Genomic DNA, 20,140 nt, shown 5'->3' with positions numbered 1-20,140 from the left:
CAAGGAAGGGCTCCTTATTGCGAGGCTGACCTGCAAGAGCAGCTGCTGTGTTTAGGTCCAAGCTGTCTCTTTCTAGCTCTGCCCTGACTCGGCCATGGGACGGTGCCCAGGCCTCAGGGATTCTGTTCAGGCTTCGCTGATGGCACGCATCAGGGGACCTCTGACTCCAGGAGGCAGCTGGGATCTTGTCTTGCTGTTTGCAAGCCTCGAAGATGAACCAAGACTGCCACGTTCTCTAGAAAGAAAAGCCAACCTTTTCCTTGTACTTCACCTCTCCTGGGTGCCTGAGGGAAGGAGTAATGTGTAGTGCATGCAAGCTACCCTAACCTCGTGTCACCCTCTGTGTCCAGACATCCTGTGACACCTGTTTCCTGAACCAGCTGGACCCGCTCTACCCACTCTGTCCCCTTCCCCCGGAATTCTCTTTGGTTCAGCCGGCCCCCCCATTGCATCCCTCCTCATGTAGGAAACATCTGTGCAGGTATCTTGTCTCATGGCCGAGAGGCCTGGCTTCTCTGTCTGTGCCCAGTGTGGACTAGACGTGTGTCCCTGGGTTATGACTTAGCCTCACTCAGACTCACTTTCTCACCTGTACAAGGGGGATTTATAAGGCCATTCCTCTTTGGCAGGTAAGTGCCTGGCACGTAGTAAATCGTAGCAACTGCTCAAACTTTTGTTTGTTTTCATGCCCATGAACAAAAGCAGCACCTCCCCTCCCCAGCCCGTGCCCCTGAGCCTTTTCTTACGTCCCTGGTCGGATTTGGTTCTTTGTTCCACCCGGGCTTCAGGAGGGATCATTAAAAAAATTTTTTTCTTAATTAGAAAAAATAGGAGTTAAATACTATTTATAGCCTCCCACTGCTTCAACAGCTTCTGCCCCCTTTGAAGGAGCCAGGGGTGGGGATGTTTTATAGGGCTGTCTCGGGGACTGTTCTCACTCCCCACGGTTTCATAGAGCTGTTTGTCCTAGATATCTCTCTCCTCCTAGAGCGTCAGCCTGTCAGAGCAGAAGGAAGGAAGGCAGGCAGGAATACATGAATGATACAGTGCTCATGATACTTGACCCAAGATTTTCAAAGTGATTAATACCCCCAGCTGTCCTCTCTCCTCTTCCAGTTAGGGTTGAGAGTCTTCTGTTGTGCAACCATTTATTTCTTGCAATTTGAAGAATCTCGTCACTGAAGCCATCTCAGATTTAGAGGAATAAATTGTATATCACTTTTTCTCTATGAATGTTGGGAGGAAGGTTTGGGATATGGACTGCTGGTTAAAATGCGAGGATGCGGAGGGGTCAAGTTGTGTATTTTCTGACTGCTCAGTTCCGGTATACAGTACTGCAATGTCTTTTCTTCACTATGAGCCAAGGTGGAATTTCAGGGATTGACTAAAGGGGGATGTAATTCATTTCTTGCTATCATCCCGTCTTATTCCCTTATTCTTTTTTTTTTTTTTTCCTGTGCTCTCTCTTCCTGTTCCATTCCGATTACGACCTTTCTTTGTCAAGGATGTCTCTCACGATGAAGTGCTTCTACCTGCTGCTTCCCAGCAGAAATCTATCCAAATATCTGTTTGGATAGGTTTAGGACAGATCAAAATGCTAAAAATAGCCTGGTTTCCCTTTACTCGGGATGGAAACCTAAGGAAGGGTTTTAACTGATGGTATCTGACTTGTTCCCATTATTACCGGAGTTATCCAGCTTTGAGTTCAATAGTCCTCTAGAAGTCTAGATCTTTTTGGCATTAAAGAAAACATGAACAGCTTGAGTAAATGATCTAGCTCCACCTAATCCTTTCTGTTTTCTAGAGATTGAAGGTAGCTGGCCATCAGGAGAACACACGGAAACAAAAGGGACTTTGATCCTGAGCTGGACTCTGAATCTTTACGAAATGGGTGATGATCTCAGTAAGAACGTCTTATGTTAAGCCAGTTTCATTCTGGGTGAAGTGTGTACTTGAAGTTCCTCTGCTAACCTGCCTCTGTGTGCAGGTGGGATGGGACGGATAGAGAACCTTGACCGACAGCCCGCCCACCTTGGGCCCCTTTCTGTAACCACGAAGGCCACGTGGACATGTGACTCTCGATCTTGTGGAAGTGAAAACTGCAGTGGTACCCCCGTGTTTATTTTGGGGCTTCTGACTTGGGAGTCTACTCACCTATCTGAAGGGCTGGCTTGAAGCGGACTTACTTAGGACCTTTCTTTATAGAATGCAAAAGCCTTTGTTCGTAGCCTTGTCTTAGTTGATAAGATCTATGGGGATTAGAAGCAAAGATATCTTCAACTATAGTTTTCCACCACTTGCATTTTTTGCCCCAAGTTCTGTGGTCAAGGCAGAACTGCCCTGAGTTCTGGTCTCATTGCCAGAATGTGGCCTGTGTCTAAAAACCCGGGACCAGGAATGTCTGATCTGGTGGGGTTTGGACCGTTGCATCCCCAGAGGTCAATCAAAACACAATCACAACTGCCCTCCTCAGCGCCCCCATCCTTCAGAAGGGCAGAAACTGAAGCTATAAAGAGTATTTAACTTTTGGGTTTTTTTTCAATTTTGATTTTTATATGATCTATTCTGAGGTCCCGTTAGAACATAATGTAGAATTTGGTTAGAGAAAAACCAGTGTGACTTTTATGACCTGCTTCAACCACTTCAGGTGTAGCTGTGGTAATAGCACTTTCAAGTTTTCAATCAATTTATTGCACATGCATGTGCTTTTGTGTAACCTGCCTCTTGAGGGCATCCTCCAAAACGTGTGTAAACTTGGAAGGAGGGATAACTTACCCCAAAGATGTTCTGTTAATTCTGCTTCTAAATGGAGCCATAGAAGGAACTGGAAACCCTCTCCATCTCCACTATTGTACTCGTCCCTTACTGTCACCTGGTGTCACTGCTGCAGACCCCTATGGGTGCTTGTCCATTATGTGGTGGTGTCCTATGTTCTCCACCCTGCACAGGCTGGGTGATGGTCCATGGGTGGCCTCTCAGGGTACAGTTCTCCTAGTTCACAAAGGTAGACTTAGCCAGGTTTTCCCTGGAGCAGGGACAGTGCCTGGGGGCTGCGCTCTGAGGCGTTACCAGCACAAGCCATACCAGAACCGCCCTCCCCAACAAGCCTTAGACCAGCTATTGAGCCTCAGCCAACAGGCTCCCAATGACTTGCTAGGTGAATTCCTCTTTGGGACTCTTCATACCTTTTCTTACAGACTTCAGGTCAAGGCTACCACTGGTCTTCCTCACAGGCCCTTAATTTTGAACGTCTGGTTCTCTTGTTTCTTCCTCGGTTGGCTTTGGGATTCTCCTATGTACCTCTTAGCCTGTCTTTAGTGGCTAGTTCTTCATACCAAGAGGATTGAGATGTTTGCTTTTGTTCAAGCACAAAATGTCCACTAGGTCCCAAAGGAGACCCTTAAGTGACACATCATTGAACAAAGAAGACGTGTTCTGAAATGGATTTGTATCACATACAAAGAAGGATGTGTGTGAAAAAAAAAAAGAAGGACGTGTGTGTCTGTGGTGAAGGGTGGTGGGTTGGGTGGGTAGGAAATATTTTTGATATTCAGTTACAAAAGATTCAAAACCACACTGATAATGGTTTGCATATAACGCTCATGATCACTCGTTGTGGACACCTAATCTCTCTACAAACTCTTCAATATCAGAAAGTCTCACAGGTTATTTGGTGGTTAGTTAACCCATATTTCTAATGCTTCAAAACTGGTTTCTAAAATTTAGGTAATTCCTTTTCATAAGAACAAATTCTTCAAAATTTGCAGAATATTTCTTTAAAAATGACTTTTGAATTCTAATATTAAAAAGTAGACCTATGTTAAAGGTTAATTTTTTACAAAGTATTTAGAACCTTCAGGCCCATAACCCTTAGATGAATACAAATGAATGCCCATCAAATATCTTATTTAACTCATTAATTAATGAGGAAACCAATAATGTGTTACAACCAGCTCAAAAGACAATTCAACATATACACACACACAAGCAATCAGGAGCGCTAAAGTGAATTTACAAATAGATGCAAAGCTGGTTGAAACCCACAGAGCAATAATCAATTGCATCACCACACAACACAATTTACATTTCTAGAAAAATAATTTCTATTATTAGTGGAAAAATGGAATGAACAATGTTTTATCAAAACAGGCTGCAAGTGGGGCACCTGGGGGGCTCAGTTGGTTAAGCATCCGACTCTGGATTTCAGGTCAGGTCATGCTCTCAGGGTCATGGGATCAAGCCTTGAGTCAGGCTCCATGCTCAGTGGGGAGTCTGCTTCTCTCCCTCTCCCTCTCCCTCTGCCCTTGCCCCTGCTCGATCTCTCTCTCTCTAAGTAAATAAATAAATCTTAAAAAAAAACCAGGCTGCAACTTCTGTTCAAGTGTTCTTGACCTTGGCATGTTTTCTTTTGCTAATCATTATACTGACAGACTCTGTTTTACACAATTATTACTTTTTTCTCCCCCAGGAAGAGAAAAAGTCTTCTCAGGATGCACATTAATTTTAGAAGCTTAAAACTATTAGGAAAATCAGGTGCGATGAATTTAGAAGTTGTTAAAAAGTTTGTAGAATAGTTTGACTTTAGGAGAATGTTTACTTAAAATCTTTCTTTCCAGCCATAAAAATGAATCAAAGCAAATAATTAAACATGAAAATGGTCAGTAAAGAAAGACGAGCATATTGCTAATGGGGAGAGCCATTGTGTAAAGTTTGTAAAATGTGCCCTTACCTGTGGCTACTTGTAGACCAGCGTGACGTGTAAGCCCCTCTAATGGGGTCTGTCCCACACGGTGTAAGAAAATGGGAATAAGGCTTTAACTGTGTTGAGGTTTATAAAGGGTCTTGCTGTATAATTTAGCCTGCTTACACCAACTGGACAATATACCAGAATGCAGAATTTGTGCTGTTCTGGAATGGAGCCCTGTGCACTGCTCTGACACAAACATTTTATCTGTCAGCTCCTCGGATATTGAGAGTTTTCTCCATACATCCTTCCCAAGAATATTCTTGGTTTCATGACCGAGTTGAGCACATTTTGAACGCCATTTGAACCTCACAAGTCATGCAAATGTGTTTGTATCTGACACAACTTGGGAGTCTTAAGAAGGATGAGCCAGAGCAGGTGTTGTATAGTTTGGCTTAAATACAGTTCCAGAGGGCACTTAAAAAATACTCTTTCCTGGATTTTTTTGCAAGGGTTTTTGTTGTTAGTGTTGGTCAAACAGACAATATCAAGAAGACAGTTGATCGAGGGGATCCATTGGAGATCATTTAGGCCCTAAGTCACACAATTATTCTGAAATCTGGACTAGATCCCAGATGCCACCTGCGTCCGGCCACCTCTGCCCTCCATCATGCCCACTCCCTCGATCCCTAAGGACTAGGGTGTGGAACTTGAAGGAAAAAGTATAGAGACCATTGTGGTACGGGGAAGACCACTTGGCTTCCAGTTAGAAGGTTACTGGGTCAAGGTCTTGTCTTCCTAGTCATACAGATGTGAACTCCGCAAAGCGGGGATAATACTGCTGACTTCACAGAGTCCTTTTTATGTGGATTAAATAAAACAATGTCTGTGAAAACGTATCTGGCACATTCGAGGTGGAGCATGGGGGATCAGACCATGACCTGATCCAGGTGTTGGGTCCTAGATTACTCCAGTGTCACCTTTTTCCTCACTTTATTCATCGAGGGGTTCAACAGTGCTGACTGAGCTCCTTCTACAAACTGGGGATGCTCTGGGAGTTGGGAACATACAGATAAAAGTGTCATCCTATGCCAGCCTTTTGGGGAGGGCAGGGATGGTTTGGTGTCACCCCATCTTCACCGTCCCTGCGGAGACTATAGGGACACACAGGTGAGGTGTCAGCCCAAGCTGACAGGAACCCTAGTGGGGTTCTGAAAGCCTCCTGCAGAGAAGCTACTTACGGTTTGTCGGTGTTCTAAGAGATTCTCCAAAATTTCATCAAGAGTGAAAACATCCTGTGATCTGGACACTGAATAGTGTTATGTTTGTGGCCCTCTGGCTTGTGTAGACTCCTTATCATTTTGGGAAAAGAATTCTATTCAAGTAAGAGCAGTTCTGTGCTCTGGTTCAAGATTTCCCTTAGAATATAGAACAGAATGGTGTTCCCACTGCGAAGTGCTCTGTGAAAAAGGGTCCAACCATTGGAGACAAATTCTTGATCTATCCCCCTCCTTCAAGAGTCATGTTCTAGAAAGATTTTCAGAGGATGCACAGACCTACCGAAATCTTGTGTTGCTTACCTCTGGGGGTGGGACTGGAGAAGACAAGGTGAGATTATCAATATTTATTTTATAAACCTATGGATTATCTATTTACAAGGAGCACATCATAGTTTGTAAGTTAAAAAAATCCTACAAAATAAAGAAAAATAACCAAAAAAAGATACCCTGAGAAAGGTTCTGAGAAGTCCTGCCATAAGAAAACCTAGCACTCCCCAAATGTTTCTTTTTTTCTTTTTTTTTTTTTAAGATTTTATTTATTTATTTGAGAGAGAGAATGAGAGAGAGCGAGTACATGAGAGCGGGGAGGGTCAGAGGGAGAAGCAGACTCCCTGCCGAGCAGGGAGCCCGATGCGGGACTCGATCCAGGGACTCCAGGATCATGACCTGAGCCGAAGGCAGTCGCTTAACCAACTGAGCCACCCAGGCGCCCTCCCCAAATGTTTCTGAGCAGGCACCCCTCACCTGGCTGTCTAAAGCATTCTCTGGGAAGCCCTGCTTTCATAAACATCTTTTTTTAGAATAATTGAACTTTAGAATTAGGAAGGGAGTCGGCACATAACCCGTATGCCTCATATTACTTGAGATCAAATTGAGGTTCAAAGAGTTGAGGTGGCTTGCCTCAGGTGACATGGCTCAGTGGTTGTAGACAGGGCAGGAGACCCCATCTCCTTCACCAGGGAGGAGAAGCCTCCCATAGCCCACTCCTGGGGGGCAGGGCAACTTCACCTTCATTACTGAGACAGGTGAGCAACAGGGGCCGATGTAAACAGGTGGTGTGTCCGGGGAAGTCACAACACCCCTAAGCTGTGTGTATGGAACATCTCACGTTTTGGAAAGATAAATAAGCTTTCGGATCTGGGCTCAGGGTCTTGCTATCACCACCCTTAGCTATAAGAATGAGTTGTCACCCCTTTCTCCCCTGACGCTGCATCCTCCAGCTGGAGAGGGTCTGGAGCAGGTGGCCCGCATCGTGGCTCTCTCGGCCATCCCTTGAGTCCTTGAGGACCCCCTTGACACACTTATGCCGGGCTTCCCAGACTCCGCAGATATTGGACAGAAGGAGGAAGCACAGGAAATGACTGACTTTGAGCGTCCCTCCCCTAGGTCCCAATAGGACGTTTTGTGGGAAACTTTTGTGGTTATCAACCAGCCTCTTCTACCAAAGGAGAAAGCAGCCTGTCCCAGTGCTTCGAGCTGTTGCCAAGGCGACTTCTGCCTCCATCCATTCCCAGGTAAGAAACTCGGAGGAACTGTGCTTACAAGGGTACACAGAGGGGACAAGTGGCTCAGCTGTATTTCTACAGCCAGCAAAGCACAGGAGGGCAAAGCCATAGGTTTTAATTTTGACATTCCTTAATTTAAAAAATAAAAACGAAACAGAACACAACCAGCATGTTTGCCAAGACTGGGCCTGAAGTCCCTCGGGGAATGAGGAGCAAAGGAAGGTGAGGGGGAGCTGGGAAGCGTCCGGTTGCCTCCAATGGGAGGTGGCCACGTCGTTTATAAAAGGAAGTGCGCCAGCACTGGAGGGCCCCCAGCACCACACTGCAGCTGTGATTTATGAGGAGGACACCAGCTATAAATCAAACTGCTTTGTTTTAAGTATTAGTTTCAGTGTAGGAAATGAATGTACATGCAAAGAGAGTGAGGAAAAATGGCACCGTATTCTAATTTACGCGCATGATAGAATTAGGTTTCGAGCTGGAACAAAGTTTTTCCACTCTTTGACAAAGTGCCTTTGCGCGGAGTTCTTTGGGGGCAGAGAGCAGAGAGCGACCGTTGGGGACCTCCAGGTCATGGGGAGAATGGCTTTGTCAACTGAAAGACAGCCAGCCTCAAAGTGGGGTAGTAAACGCTTTCTTCGCTGTCTTCGCGAGGAGCGGTCTTTCAGACTGCTCCAAGCTAGTTAGCTACAGCAGATTATAGATCCAAAGGGGGAACGGGGGATCTGTGCTTGCAAGCAGTTCTCCAAATACTTGTGCGTCACAGGGCATAATTTGTCATGGCTGTAAAAATCAAGGTGTTCTGATTCCTGAATAGACCCAAGAAAGACCCTTAGGTCACCTTAATATGTTATGTTTCTATCATATCTGATTGTTCAAAAATATTGCCTGCATGCTTCTGCCTAACTGGTTTTCTGGTTCTTCCTGTTTTTGATAGCTCCTCGAGGTCACCCGAGACGGCCGCAGAAGGCTGACGTCGGTCACCTAGAGCACAGCCTGATGGGCCCCAGCGAGAAGGGCTTCAGAGCTGGAAAGCAAGTTCATTCCTTCGGCTGCTGGCGGTCCCGGATGCTCACGGCCCTCAGAGCATCTCTGCCCGTAAAACATCTTGGGGTGTCATTATTAGCACCCCTACCTTTGCACCTTGCACAAATGCTGCTCCTGGTGCTAACTCCGTCGCCGAGGAGGGAAACACAAGACTATGGCCTCAGCCCCCCATAACTGGGGATGAGAAGAAGATGTGGCTGGACAGCACGCAGCCAGCACTCAGAATGTCTTGAATACGCTCCTTCTACTTATTGGAACATTTGGTACTGTTTACCGTCTTAAGGGTTCGTAATTATTTCATATATGCAGACCTTGTATCCCTCAAGAGATGAAAAACGCCCTGAGAGCAGGGCTCAAACCTTTGGTCCTCTTGTATGTCTTAAAATGCCCACTAGCACTTTTGTTCGGGAAATAATAGACTGTGGATATACTCGTTGTCTTGAACTGAATGTCTGTGGAGGTGACAGAAGTGAGAGCCACTGCATATAATCGAAGCCCAGGGGTTATTCAAAGCCCTGATTTCAGCTGTGGTATTTAGTGTTCTTTCCCCTAAAGCCTCTTATCATAAATACCACTAGAAAAAAACAGGGGGATTATGATATCATCTCTTTTTGCTTCTCCTACTCTCCTGCTGGTATTGAAATGATCAAGAGAGTACAAAAGTGGCCAAAAAAAAAAAAAAAAAAAAAAAAATCCCACGCAGAGGGAAGACATGCAAAGAACATAGAGAACCACAGACAGGATGGCTCTAGAATCAGAGACAGACCAGCACCGTAGAAACCCCTGCCTATTTCTTGTGAAACTATCAAGTCTCAAAGTGTGCAAATAACAGAAGCTTCTCTTCGATTTGGTGATCGCTTTCCTAGTCAGGGCAAGCTCATTTTTATATATATGCATATGTTTTCACCTTAGGGTTTCGGTTTGACTTTGAAGTTCATTCTTTCAAGGACAGAAGGGAATTCCTAAGAGTTCACTGACAGTAAAGTTCATGACAAAGAATTTCATCTGCATAGCATTGCTGTGCATTTCTGAATAGACCCAAGAAAGACCCTTTATAAAAGGTAAGTGTGCTGGAGGGCCCTCCAGACTTGGCTTTTCATGGACATTTTTATACTTTCTGTTTTAAAAGAAAATCTTTTCATTGAATATAAATATTCTGCTTCTAATAAAGTTTTGCAGCTTTATATTCATCTAATAGAGGGTGGTATGGCCTGAAGAGGACATACAGATGATCAGAACTTTCTAGAAAATTGTTGGCAGGGAGAACAACGCCGCCATATTACCTGTGAGCGGCGCTCTGTGGATTCCAGCTAAGACAAAGACCAGACTGTACAAATACTGGAGGGGGACTGAGGCTGAGTTGGGTAAAGGGAAAACCAGAAAGTTTCTGGAACTGCTCATTTGTTACTTGAACAACAATTTATGGAGGGTATTCCACTGGGTGTTGAGAATATATGACCGAGGACAATGCAGTCCGTGCCCTCCGGGAGCTTGGGGTCTCTCGGGAGGGAGGGCTATTGTAATAGACATGTCCGGATCCCCCCAGAGGGACAAGACAGAGGAGACGGGCCCTGTTCCAGCCAACCGAGCAGGGGTGCTGGAGGAACGGAAGGGTGTGTGGGGACAAGAGATTTGATTCACCTTTGAGTGATGTGCCCTGTATCCACAGAAGTGGGAAAGGCATTTCAGCTATGTGGATGGACACCAGGATTTGAAAGGACAGTATTTGGGTAAGGTGCTTTTTCCAAAACACAAATATGATACAAAATCAAGCCCTCTTTAATCTTAAACCTTGATGATTACTGCATGAGGGGAGGCACTGGGCCGAACTGCTCAAGCGTAGCCTCTGGCGATTTTTCCTTGTGTTCTCATCAATCCGCACTGTCGCCTGGCACAGGGCTCAGTCTGTGTTTGTGGAAGAATCAATGAACCTCTCAAATTTTTATTTCCTTCATCTCCTTCTTTTAACACTGAGAAATTAGTGGTAGTAGAAGAAAATGTAACTGTATCTTGTAATTTATGGCTATCTTGGAGATAAGGATGAGATTTTTCGTTTCTAAGAAAGTTTACTCTGCGTTATCATAGCCTGCTTTTCTCTCCATCAATCAGTAGGCTTCTTCTAAGGTGACCTATAATTTTGCTAAGTGAGCTACTGTCTCCCTGGCCCTGTGGAAGAAGCCAGTGGTTTTTATTTTTGAGAGTGAGAATTTTAAAATACGAGAAGTCCGTAAGCTGTGGGTTCCCTTTGTGCCAAACTCAGAGGTAGAGCACAGGTTTCTCACTTTTCGGTTTTCTTACCTTCCCACACAAAGAAACCACAAACAGGGAATTAGGACCGAAACGCTCAAGCACCACACGTACACCGCGGGCCACGTCTCCCTCAGCAGAGGCAACCAAAGAGGGCACTCGTTTTTCAAAAGACCTGAACTGAGCCCGAAAATCTGACAGATAATCATAGCTACACTTCCGTACCACCAACCATGTGCTAGTCCCTCTTTCAGTGTTAACTCATTCAATCCTCACAACACACTCGTGAGGAGGAAACTGCGATCATCTTCCTTTCACAGATGGGGAAGCTGAGTCACGAGGAGGTTAAGAATTTGCTCAGCGTTACCAGCTGGTAAATGCCAGAGCTGGAGTCCTGGCAGGCGGGCTGTGGCTAATGGGCAGACCACCCCACCTCCGCTCTGAAGAAGGCAAAATGCTGTCCAATGGAGGAGATGAGCACAATATCATGATGCTCAGATGAGTTGTGGTTAAAACACACACACAACATAGAAATATAGGACATTGTGTTTGCAGTTTAAAACAACTTTAATTGTTGTTGTAAGACAATAGCAATTAGAACGGTTGTGACTTTTCTGTTTTTCAAGTGACTGAGATGTGAGTTTGGAGACCTAGAATTTTATGAGCATTTTCCAAAGATAAGAATCCTTAAGAAGTAATCATGAAAAGAGAACCACGGCCAGTGAGCACATATTCCCTTCCTATTGATTAAAAGAGATTTTATTTATATTTTGGATAGTTCATACATGCATATGAGACAACATTCAAAACGACGAAGAGAATACAGTGAAAAGTGAGCCTCTCCTTCACTTCTGATTCGTAGTCACTGAACTCCCTCCCTCAGAGGCGAATAGAATTAGGTGATTCTTCTGTAACCTGTAGATAAGCTGTGCTCATATAAGCTTATGTATCTACATATAGAGTATTTGGGGTGGGGGGGCAGAAATGGTAACTTACTATGTCTGAAGAGTTCAGTACTTTGCTTTACTTAAGATTGTATGCTGGAATTCAGTATAAGCTTGGTCTTTAGTAGTGTATTGAGTCTTGTCAAACTAGTCATTACAGTTGCTTATCGTTGCTTTTTATATTGCTTATGAAAGCAATAACTTTCTCTCTATAAAATTTGCATCCAGCCGTCATTCTAAATTATCTTATTGTTTGTAGTAGATTTTCAATGATTCCCTGTGTTTTCCAAGTTAGAGGTCACATAATCTGAATTCCTCTTTCTAATTTTCATGCTTCATGTATATTTCTCTTACCAAGTTGGATGCACTGGTACTGCTAGAACAATGTCAATAGTTGTGACAATGGGCATTCCTATCTTTTTCTTGACTGAATTGGAAGCTACTACTTTATCTCTATGAAACATGATATTAATTTTGGGACTGATGCACGCACACAAATTAAATCTACATACACACATACTTAATTGACATTCTTTTTATAGATGTTATATTTTAATATCCTATTGATGAACCATCTATCTTTTCCTATATTTCAGATCATTTATTAAAAATGGATGTTAACTCATATAAAATGTCGCTTAATCATATATGGAGATGATCACTTGATTTTTTTCTTTCAATATGTCCAATGATGATTTATTTTTTTTTAGTTAAAAAATATTTAATTCCATGAAGGGGGGGAATTGGAGCGGGAGACGAACCATGAGAGACGATGAGGGTTCTAGAGGGGAGGGGGGTGGGAGGATGGGTTAGCCTGGTGATGGGTATTAAAGAGGGCACGTTCTGCATGGAGCACTGGGTGTTATACACAAACAATGAATCATGGAACACTACATCAAAAACTAACGATGTAATGTATGGTGATTAACATAACAATTAAAAAATTTTTTAAAATTAAAAAAAAATTTTTTAATTCCAGTATAGTTAACATACAGTGTTATATTAATTTCAGGTGTACAGTATAGTGATTCAACAATTCTATACATGACTCAGTGCTCATCACGATAAGTGTACTCTTTAATTCCCTTCATCTATTTCACCCATCCCCCCACCCAACTTCCTTCTGGTAACCATCTTTCTGTTCTCTGCAGTTGGTCTCTTTTTTTCTTTGTTCTTTGTTTTGTTTCTTAAGTTCCACATATGAGTGAAATCATATAGATTTGCCTTTCTCTGACTTACTTCACCTTAGCATTATACCCTCTAGGTCCATCCATGTTCCTGCAAATGGTAAGATTTTGTTATTTTTTATGGCCAAGTAATATTCCACATATATATATATATATATATATATATATATATATAATATTCCATATATATCACATCTTCTTTATCTATTCATCTATTGATGGGCACTTGGGTTGCTTTCATAATTGGCTATTGTAAATAATGCTGCAATAAACATCAGGATGCATACATCTTTTTGAATTAGTGTTTTTGTATTGTTTGGCTAAATACCCAGTAGTAGAAATACTGGACCATATGGTAGTTCTATTTTTAATTTTTTGAGGAACATCCATACTGTTTTCCACAGTGGCTTCCCCAGTTTGCATTCCCACAATAGTGCAGGGTTCTTTTTTCTCCACTTCCTCGCCAACACTTGCTGTTTCTTGTGTTTTTGATTTTAGTCATTCTGACAGGTGTGAGGTAGTATCTCGTTGTGGTTTTGATTTGCATTTCCTTGATGATTACTAATGTTGAGCATCTTTTCATGTGTCTGTTGGCCATCTGTTGGTCTTCTTTAGAGAAATGTCTGTTCATGTCTTCTGCCCATTTTTAAATTGGATTTCTTGGTTGTTGTTTTTTTTTGTGTGTGTTGAGTTGTATAAGTTCTTTTTATTTTGGATACCAACCTTTTATCAGATATGTCATTTACAAATATCTTCTCCCATTCATTAGGCTGACTTTTAGTTCTGTTGATTGTTTCTTTTGCCGTGCAGAAACTTTTTATTTTGATGTAGTCCCAGTAGTTTATTTTTGCTTTTGTTTCCCTTGCCTCAGGAGTCATATCTAGAAAAATGTTGTTATGGCCAATGTCAGAGGAATTACTGCCTGTGCTCTCTTCCAGGATTTTTATGGTTTCAAGTCTCAGATTTAGGTTTTTAGTTCATTCTGAGTTTATTTTTGCGTATGGTGTAAGACAGTGGTCCCATTTCATTCTTTTGCATGTAGCTATCCAGTTTTTCCAACACCATTTGCTGAAGAGACTATTTTTTCTTCATTGCATATTCTTGCCTCCTTTGTCAAAGATTAATTGACCATATAATTGTGGGTATATTTCTAGGCTGTTTATTCTGTCCCATTGATCTATGTGTTTATTTTTATGCTAATATCATACTGTTTTGATTACTACAGCCTTGTAGTATGTCTTGATATCTGGGATCGTGATAAACCTCCAGTTTTGTTCTTCTTTTTTCAAGATTGCTTTGGCTATTTGGGGTATTTTGTGGTTCCACACACACTTTAGGATTATTTGTTCTAGTTCTGTGAAACATGCTCTTGGTATTTTAACAGGGATTGCATTAAATCTGTAGATTGCTCTGGGTAGTATGGACATTTAAACAATATTTGTTCTTTTAATCCATGAGCATAGAGTATCTCTCCATTTGTTTATGTCATCTTCAGTTTCTTTCATCAATGTTTTATAATTTTCAGAGTACAGGTCTTTCACTTCTTTGGTTCAGTTTTTTTTTTTTTTAAGATTTATTTATTTTATTTTAGAGGGGGGTGGTGGAAAAGAGGCAGAGAATCTCCAAGTAGACTCCCCGCTGACTGTGAAGTCCAATGTGGGGCTTGATCCTACAACCCATGAGATCATGACCTGAGCCAAAACCAAGAGTTGGACGCTTAATAATTGAGCCACCCAGGTACCCTGGTTCAGTTTATTCTTAAGTACTTAATTGTTTTTGGGTTCAATTGTAAATGGGATTATTTTCTTAATTTCTCTTTCTGCTTCTTCATTTTTAGTGTACAGAAATGCAATGGATTTCCATATATTGATTTTGTATCCTGCGACCTTATTGAATTCATTTATCAGTTTTAGTAATTTTTGGTGGAGTCTTCAGGATTTTCTATATACTGTATCATGTCATCTACAAATAATGGAAGTTTTTCTTCTTCCTTACTGATTTGGATACCTTTTATTTCTTTTTCTTGTTTGATTGCTGTGGCGAGGACTTCCAGTACTATGTTGAATGAAAGTAGTGAGAGTGGATATCCTTGTCTTCTTCCCAATCTTTGGGTAAAAGCTCTTGGTTTTTCACCATTGAGTATAATGTTACCTTTCATAGATGAACTTTATTATGTTATGTTCCCTCTAAACCTACTTTGTTGAGGGCTTTTGTCATGAATTGATTTGTACTTTGTCAAATGCTTTTCCTGCACTATTGACATGATCATATGGTTGACGTGATGTATCATGTTGATTGATATGTGACTATTGAACCACCTTCGCATCTCAGGAATAAATCCCACTCGATTGTGGTGAATGATTTTTTTAAATATATTGTTGGATTTGGTTTCCTAACATTTTGTTGAGGATTTTGCATCTATGTTCATCAGAGATATTGGCCTGTAGTTCTCTTTTTTTCCGTAGTGTCTTTATCTGGTTTTTGTATTTGGTAATGTTGGCCTCATGGAATGAATTTGGAAGCTTTCCTTCCTTTTCTATTTTTTGGAATGGTTTGAGAAGAATAGGTATTAAGTCTTCTATAATATTTGGTAGAATTCCCCTGTGAAGCCATCTGTTCCTGGACATTTGTTTGTTGGGAGGTTTTTTTTTTATTATGTTATGTTAATCACCATACATTACATCATTAGTTTTTGATGTAGTGTTCCGTGATTCATTGTTTGTTCATAACACCCAGCGCTCCATGCAGAATGTGTCCTCCTTAATACCCATCACCAGGCTAACCCATCCTCCCACCCCCCCCTTCCCTCTAGAACCCTCAGTTTGTTTTTCAGAGTCCATCGTCTCTCATGGTTCATCTCCCCCTCTGATTTCCGCCCCCTTTATTCTTCCCCTCCTGCTATTTCTTCTTCTTTTTTTTTTTTTTTAACATATAATGTATTATTTGCTTCAGAGGTACAGATCTGTGATTCAACAGTCTTGCACACTTCACAGCGCTCACCATAGCACATAGCCTCCCCAATGTCTATCACCCAGCCACCCCATCCCTCCCACCCCCCACCACTCCAGCAACCCTCAGTTTGTTTCCTGAGATTAAGAACTCCTCATATCAGTGAGGTCATATGATACATGTCTTTCTCTGATTGACTTATTTCGCTCAGCATAATACCCTCCAGTTCCATCCATGTCATTGCAAATGGCAAGATCTCATTCTTTTTGATGGCTGCATAATATTCCATTGTATATATATATATATATATATATATACCACATCTTCTTTATCCATTCATCTGTCGATGGACATCTTGGCTCTTTCCACAGTTTAGCTATTGTGGACATTGCTGCTATAAACATCAGGGTGCACGTACCCCTTCGGATCCCTACATTTGTATCTTTGGGGTAAATACCCAGTAGTGCAATTGCTGGATCATATGGTAGCTCTATTTTCAACTTTTTGAAGAACCTCTATACTGTTTTCCAGAGTGGCTGCACCAGCTTGCATTTGTTGGGAGTTTTTTTGATTACTGATTCAATTTCATTGCTGGTAATCAGTCTGTTCAATATCTATTTCTTCCTGATTCAGTTTTGGGAGGTTATATGTTTCTAGGAATTTATCCATTTCTTCTAAAGATGTCCAATTTGTTGGCATATAATTTTTCAAAATAGTCTCTTATAATTCTTTGTATTTCTGTGGGGTTGGTCGTTATTCCTCCTCTCTCATTTCTAATTTTGTTTGAGTCTTCTCTTTCTCTTTCTCTCTCTCTCTGGCTAAAGGTTTTTAGTCTGAGTCTGACTAGAAGTTTATCAATTTTTTTGATCTTTTCAGAGAAACAGCTCCTGGTTTCATTGATGTGTTCTATTGGGTTTTTTTGTTTTGTTTTGTTTCAGTTTCTGTTTCATTTATTTCTACTCTAATCTTTATTATTTCCTTCCTTCTACTGGTTTGGGGTTTTGTTTGTTCTTTTTCCTAGCTCCTTTTGGTGTAAAGTTAGGTTGTTTATTTGAGATTTTTCTTGCTTCTTGAGCTAGGTCTATGTTGCTATATACTTCCCTCTTAGAATAGCTTTTGCTGCATCCCAAAGATTTTGGACCATTGTGTTTTCATTTTTATTTGTCTCTATCTCTTTTTTGATTTTCTCTTTGATTTCTTGATCCATTTGTTGTTTAGTAGCATATTATTTAACCTTTGCATATTTGTGTTCTTTCTAGATTTTTTTTCTTGTTGTTGATTTCTACTTTCACAGCTTTGTGGTAGGAAAAGATGCATTGAATTTGTTGAGACTTGTTTTGTAGCCTAAAATGTGATCTAATCTGGAGAATGTTCCATGTGCACTTGAAATGAATGTGTATTTTGCTATTTTAGGGTGGAATGTTCTGAATATATCTGTTAGATCCATCTTGTCCAATGTGTTATTCAAAGCCATGGTTTCCTTGTTGATTTTCTGTTTGGATGATCTATCCATTGTTGTAAGTGTGATGTTAAAATCCCCTTCTATCATTGTATTATTTCATTTATGTTTATTATTGGCTACTTTATGTGTTTGGGTGCTCCCATGTTGGGTGTATAAATATTTACAATCGTTATATCTTCTTTTTGGATTGTTACCTTTATGATTATGCAGTGTCTTTCTTTGTCTTTTGTTACAGTCTTTGTTTTAAAGTCTATTTTGTCCAATGTAAGTATTGCTGCCTCAGCTTTCTTTTAACCTCCATTTGCATGATTTTCCATCCCTTCACATCCAATCTGCATGTATCTTTAGGTCTGAAGTGAATCTCCTGTAGGTAGCATATAGATAAGTCTTGCCTTTTATCCATTCCCTGTCACCCTATGTGTTTTGATTGGAGTGTTTAGCTCATTTACATTCGAAGTAATTATTGATAGGTATATACTTATTGCCATTTTGTTGCTTGTTCTATGGTTGTTTTTATAGTTCTTCTCTGTCCCTTTCTTCTCTTGCTCTCTTCTCTCACAGTTTGCTGGCTTTCTTTAGTGATATCCTTGGATTCCTTTCCCTTTATTTTTTGCATATCGATTCTGGGTTTTTGATTTGTGGCTACCATTCAGTTTATATATAATATTTTATGCAAATAGAGGTCTATATTAAGTTGATGGTTGCTTAAGTTTGAACCCATTCTTTACTCTTATCCCTTCCCACATTTTTAAAAAGATTTTGTTTGTTTATTTGACACAGAGAGAGAGAGAGAGAGAACAAGCAGAGGGAGCAGCAGAGGGAGAGGGAGAATCAGGCTCTCCACTGAGCAAGGAGATGTGGGGCTTGATCCCAGGACCCTGGGATCATGACTTGAGCCAAAGTCAGATGCTTAATCAACTGAGCCACCCAGGTGCCCCGTCCTCCCCACATTTTAGTATATGGTGTCATACTTTACATCCTTTTTGTTTTGTGAATCCCTTGACATATTTTTATAGATATACTTAATTTTACTGCTTTTGTGCTTTCTACTTTTCTTACTCCTGCTTATGGTTTTTCCTTTCTATTCAAAGAGTCCCCTTTAACATTTCTTATAAGGCTGTTTAGTGGTGATAAATTCCTTTAATTTTTGTTTGTCTGGGAAGCTTTATCTCTCCTTCTATTCTCAATGATATACTTGCTGAATAGAGTAGTCTTGGTTGCCGATTTTATTCTTTCAGCACTTGAATATACCATGCCACTCTCTTCTGGCCTGCAAAGTTTCTGCTGAAAAATCAGCTGATAGCCTTTTGGGGTTTCCCTGGTATATAACTGTTTTCTCTTGCCGCTTTTACATCTCTCTCTTTATCACTACTTTTTGCCATTTTAATTACTATGTGCTTTGGTGTGGACCTCAGGTTGATTTTGCTGGGGACTCTTTTTGCTTACTGGATCTGGATTTCTGTTTCCTTCCCCAGATTTGGAAAATTTTCAGCTATTATTTCTTCAAATAAATTTTCTGCCCCCCTTTCTCCCTCTTCTCTTTCTGGGATTCCTATAATGTGAATGTTATTATGCTTGATGTTGTCACTGAGGTCCCTTAATCTATTTTCATTTTTTATTCTTTCTTCCCCCCATCTTCTGTTCAACTTGATTGCTTTCATTACTCTGTCATCAAGGTCACTTATCCATTCTTCTGCTCTCTCTTGTCTACTATTTATTTCATCTAGTGTATTTTTAATTTCAGTTATTAAGTTCCTCATCTCTGATTGGTTCCTTTTTATGTTTTCTGTCTCTTTGTTGAGGGTCTCACTGAGGTCCTCCACTGTTTTCTGAGTCCAGTGAGTATCTTTATGGCCATTACTTTAAATTCTTTATCAGGTATATTATTTATTTCTGTTGCATTTAGCTCTTGTGCTGTGATTTTTGTCCTGTTCTTGCATTTGGAACATGTTTCTCTCTCCTCATTTTGTCTAATTCTCTGTTGTTTCTCTGTGTTAGGAAAGTCAGCTATGTCTCCTGCTCTCAAAAGTAGTGGCCTTATTAAGAAGAGGTCCTGTAGTGCCCTGCAGTGCAATGTCCCCTGTTCACCAGAATCTGGTGCTTCAGGGGTGTTCCCTATGTGTGTTGTGTGTGCCCTGCTGTTGTGGCTGGGCTGCATTTGCCTTCAGTCCAGTCATTTGCAATGATTCCCTTTGCCTACCATGGGCATGGCTTTGTCCATGTGTTGTTAGTGGGCCAGTCTATGGCCTCTTTGGGCTTGAGTTGAGTTAGGGCAGTTGTTTGCCAGAGATGCAGTATCACCAAGCTGCAGAGTGCTTTCCCTGTGTCGTCCCCTGAGAAACTTTAGTTGGTGGTCACATCCTGCAGTGAGACCTGATGTCTCACCCTTCCCCACTGCTAGAGTTGCAGTTGGACTGGTGTGTGTGGTTATCTTCCCCTCTCTCCGGGGCAGGAGTCACTTTGGAGTGATGCTGGTCCCTGTTGGGGCTGCTTGTACACTGTTAGTTTGTGGCACTGCTTTGGATGGATTCTGGCCAAGGGTATATTGAAGGGGCTAATCTGCAGGAGAATGCAGGGACAACCTGCACAGTGTCAGCAAGGTTCATGCTGCTCTACTGTGGGAGGAGGCCTGCAGCAGCCTGAGAATTTCCTGCTTGGGCTGGCCAAGCTGGGAGGGGCAGATCTACAGAAGCTCACCAGGGTGGGATGTGTTGTTAGCAAGCTAGGTGGAGAGTTGTTTCCAGCAAGTGTCCATGTATCTAGGCTGGGTGTATCTTAGCAGGTGTCCATGGATCTAGGGTCCTGTGTCTCAGCAGGGGCTTTTGTTAAGCTGTC

General features: G+C 41.6%; 2 long non-coding RNA genes across 2 annotated transcripts in view; both read left to right on the top strand.

The window, feature by feature from the left end:
* LOC118520090 (uncharacterized) overlaps window positions 1–8,560 on the top strand; it is a 166,661-nt gene extending 158,101 nt beyond the window's left edge. Inside the window, exons 5-6 of the long non-coding RNA XR_004909520.2 lie at window positions 7,351–7,478; window positions 8,407–8,560. This is a non-coding gene — a long non-coding RNA (uncharacterized LOC118520090). The remainder of the gene's footprint in view (window positions 1–7,350; window positions 7,479–8,406) is intronic.
* Window positions 8,561–9,209: 649 nt separating this feature from the next.
* LOC144379190 (uncharacterized) overlaps window positions 9,210–20,140 on the top strand; it is a 62,896-nt gene continuing 51,965 nt past the window's right edge. Inside the window, exon 1 of the long non-coding RNA XR_013441575.1 lies at window positions 9,210–9,577. This is a non-coding gene — a long non-coding RNA (uncharacterized LOC144379190). The remainder of the gene's footprint in view (window positions 9,578–20,140) is intronic.

This window comes from Halichoerus grypus, chromosome 10 (genome assembly GCF_964656455.1).
Source record: "Halichoerus grypus chromosome 10, mHalGry1.hap1.1, whole genome shotgun sequence".
Taxonomy (NCBI): domain Eukaryota; kingdom Metazoa; phylum Chordata; class Mammalia; order Carnivora; family Phocidae; genus Halichoerus; species Halichoerus grypus.
The sequence above is the reverse complement of the archived record's forward strand: the minus strand, read 5'-3'. Positions and strand labels throughout refer to the sequence as shown.